General features: G+C 40.1%; 1 long non-coding RNA gene across 1 annotated transcript; it reads left to right on the top strand.

The window, feature by feature from the left end:
• Positions 1 to 525: 525 nt before the first annotated feature.
• Positions 526 to 3,688, top strand: LOC307228983. The gene is made up of 5 exons (XR_013844108.1): positions 526 to 815; positions 1,048 to 1,177; positions 1,280 to 1,327; positions 1,509 to 1,595; positions 2,673 to 3,688. It is a non-coding gene; the product is annotated as an uncharacterized lncRNA (long non-coding RNA).
• The last annotated feature ends 573 nt before the right edge of the window (positions 3,689 to 4,261 follow it).

Genomic DNA, 4,261 nt, shown 5'->3' with positions numbered 1-4,261 from the left:
CGAAAGGTCTGGGGTGCATCTGGAAAGTTTGGCAAAACGCAATTATCAGAATTTATGAGATATCTTTCTTAGAGAAAATCAAATGTATTCAACTGACGGTATTTTGAACACTGTCCGTAAGGTGCTAAAAGTTCAAATTAAACACTTTTTATTGTCAATGTACTTTCAATTTATTTCCCTGTTAAGGTGGCTGGGCAGTGCTGATGTGTCCTTGTTGAATCATCGCGAATGCATTCAATGGAAAAGCCGAAAGTCCATGAAATTTTGCAGACATGCTGCTCTCTTTTAAGTGCCTGCCAAATGTAGTGACATATGACTTTGCCAGAGGTTTGGTTACTCACGCCAACCAAGCCAGGGAAAAAATGCCCTTCAGGCCAAACTGGCTGAAGCCACACCAGGATATCTGAAGTCCACTGAGAAAGGTGAGCTAAAAATAAACTTGCCCTGGTTAAAGTTGAAAAAGGAGCCCGCGGACACAAACGCACAGCACACCCTAGTACAGGATCTGCAGATCGCTACGCACTCTATTACACTTTCCACGAGGCAAACAAAAAAAGGGCCTAAAGACTGCCTAAGAAAATTGGCCATGTCCCAGAACTCCGGGGCTGTGTGAACTCTCAAACGGCTGAGCAGTTTTTCTCCAAAATGAGGAAGAAAATACTTTCTCAACACGATGTCTCCAGGAAGCCATGTCCTTCTACTGCAATGCACTATTCATCATCATAACATAATGGTAAATGAGAAGATCCTGACAGACCTTAGGTAAATATCGTCAGAGGACATCACTCTTGATCCAACTGGAAAGGCTGTAATGGGTGGGTAAGCCTTTATGTGAAATACTTTAATTTAAATGATATTGTCTTCATTGCTATTTGTATTATTGTTTATATTTTATAGCATCTACACTGTTTTCAATTGGCACTTCAACTACAGCACACCACAAAGGTTAGGTGACAGCCCGTTATGGAATATCATCTGTATAACTGGTTTCGGTGAACAAAGATGTGTATGGATCAAGGCATGATGACGTTCTACCTTTTACTACAGTACAAATGGAACCGCAGAACATGGACCAACGTTCAGAAAGACTTGTGATGCCTTAAAAACCACGTCGTCGCTCAAGCCCCGCAGAGCCTCATGGACCCTAAAGGGTCATCATCGCCTTCAGGAGCAGCTGGTAAACTGTTGTTTCTGCATTCTGTCATTATTGTCCTTAATATTTTATCATTCATCTGTCAGGAATTCATTGTCCGACGCTGTCTGCAAACTACATCAACAGGTAGAAAATGGGTCCTTCCGACTGGTCCAAGACATGGCTAATATGCAGGTGTGTTTTTTATTTATTTATGCAAGACATTTTTATACTGACAGGGATTAAGTGACTGGATGAAAACTTAATGTCATGGCTTACATGCATTATTGTGACCAAAACATGGCTGGTACTTAGTCATATTTTTATGTACCATTTTCTAGCATTGACTCATTTTAGGTACGCTTGAATTCTACAGGGAAAGGACGTTTTCATTGCATACCTTCATCTACCCGCAACGTGGCTCTCTTCCTCCAACTGTGATCCTCTGCTCCATTAAGTCCCAGTAAGTCAAACAATTGAGCAGTTATTTGTCTAATATTAAACAAGATAAACAGCTTTGTAGACAACATTTTATCCATCATTTTACAATTGGCATGCAGATGGCACTGTCATGGGATATGAGCACATTGGCTTTGTTGGTCCCAAATACTACACATCAAAGCTAATTAAATGGTTTCCAAACTCTAAGCCAACAAATCATTTCGACCTTGCAACATCGCATGTATGAGAAATGACATTATCAAATTAAGTAATGTAATTCCTTATTATGCACACCCCAGTTTGTAAGCGTTGGATTCAAATGATGTTAAATGCAGTACATAATTTTTAACAGAAAGATGCTGATCAGAAGGAAGCCCTAATCATTTCACTGTGGGTTCCAGGGTATCTTCTCCTGTGTGTAAGTTCATTATACTAATTCAAAATATACAGAGCATAACTTTCCATGCAGCATATGACATCCACAGTAGTACATTGTAAAGGCATACGACATGGTTGTGAATTTCTCAGCTTGAACCTTCTTTTCTCGTGCCATTTGCTTGTCGGTTTGTTGTGGCTATTTCATTACCCCCAAGGGGTCCTTTTTGCTCATTGTCCAGACTGAATGTTCCCTCTAGGTCATGAGGTAATGAGGCCACTTCCACACATCCAGAAAGAATATTTCTTTCTGGATTCCAAATATTTCAGAAGAACAGGGGGTTTCGCCAGTGCGCCCCTACAGCATTCTATTAAGGTTACCCAAGGATGTGTTTTCCGGCATTCATGTTACCCTGACCTGCCTAATGTTACGACCATTTCGACCTCATTTCAATCAGGAGGCACTGTGGCAATACATGCATCATGTACTGAAGGATTGTTCTAGAGTCAGAAAAGATTGGCTTCCTGAGAGCTGAAGTGGACTGAAGTGTCTCTCCTGAGAAGGTGGTGGTGTGTTATCCTGGTGGAAAACCTTGGGCTGGAACGGTGTGCTGCAGTGCTAGAAAAATAATAATTATATTTGTAAATGTATTATCGCGAGGACTTTGGGGTAACACCTCGCCCTAAAATTCAACCTTCCGGTGAAAATGTGTGTTAATTGCAGGTATGGGAGGAAGTTTGCTCACTTTAGTGAGGAAGGCAGAGCGACCCTTCGACAGTGCCCCACCTATATTCAGGATTAGTCGTAAAAGGACACATGCAAGCAGCACTATGGTCAGTGCATCTCTCACAAAGTATCTTTGTCCCCGTGTGCATGATTTAGAATGGGTTACTACTCCAAAAACACATACCACATGGAACTTTATGGCACATGCATTATTTTTAGTGTGGTACCGTGTCTGTGAATCCAGCCTGGATCTCTTTTTGAAGTGGTTAACCTTCGTGTGTAAAACATACTGGCACAATAATGGTGGACTGGCTCCAGATGCCACTGGACACTGACCAGGACCCACATACAGCAAGAGGGCTGCAGCTTTCCTCCTTAAGAGTTGGTTAGTGTGAATGAAGTTTATTGCATACAAGTATACATACTATCCACTATTCAGGGCTGTACACTCACAGTCATGCTTTTGTGTGTATCCACTATGTGTGTATCCATTTAGGGAAGTGATGTTACAGTGGGTAAATATGGGGAAAGCCTGGATGGTCCAGAGTATGACTGGGGGTGGAATAGGAAACAAGAGGAGAGTGCTCATACAATTTCCACAAAACTTTACAACCCCCGATGCATGTGAATTTCTTAAATTACTTATTAATCACTTTTTTTTATACCTAGTCTCTTATCAGTGAGAAACAACTATTTGCCCATTACCTGAGCAAGAATTTGAGTGAAGAAGCACAGGAGTCAAAGGAGTTTTTAAAAAGGCTTTAACCTCACTGACTTGCTCAGTCTCTCCACCTCCTCTGTGCTGCTGTATCGCACATCATCCTGGCTGTTTCGTCCTACTGTTGGAATTTTCTTACAAACCTTGTTGACTTTTCTGTTACTTTTATTTGAAGGCAAATATTTTATTTTAAGATTTGGGTATTGGAAATGTTTTGTAACTCTGTGTAAAAGATATTCATTATATTTCAAGTTGTATTTTATAGTGTGTGCAATATGTGCAGTTAAAATGTTTATGTCCTTTAAATGCTTAAAATCTTAATGTTATCTTTTCCATTGTAAAGGTTGTTTGATGGAATAAAAATATACCTGGCTCAGCTGGCCAGGAGTTTCACTATTAAAAAAATAGTAGAATAATCTTCAGTGTTTCTTTTGTAATATTTGAGATTTATTGTCCAATTTCAAAAGCATATTCATAGTTACACATGTGTATACCTAGTGGGATAGATTGCCGGGTTCTGATGGGTGTTTTCCCACTTTGCCATAGATGGTAACTGTATGTTTATTACTTTTAAAACTACAAAAGACCCATTTTGTTCGACCCTCTCCAATCTCACCTCAAAGAGAGAGCTTTAATTCCATTTGGTATACCTCAAACTGTTTCTTTCCATCTATTTATTTCTGGTGTTTGTAGCACAAATTTTAAGTATTCTAAATATATGTATATCTAGATGCCTCACTGGGTGGGGGGAACAGAGGGGGTTATGCTGGATTTATGAAATGTCGACACTTGTATATGGATTCCATTATCTTAACAACATGATCCCACAACGCCCTCAAAACTGGAGAGGGCTATGCACACCATCCAC

The sequence above is a fragment of the Zeus faber genome, assembly GCF_960531495.2.
Source record: "Zeus faber genome assembly, chromosome: 4".
Classification (NCBI taxonomy): Eukaryota; Metazoa; Chordata; class Actinopteri; order Zeiformes; family Zeidae; genus Zeus; species Zeus faber.
Note: the sequence above shows the minus strand (reverse complement) of the source record. Positions and strands in the feature narration are given on the sequence as shown.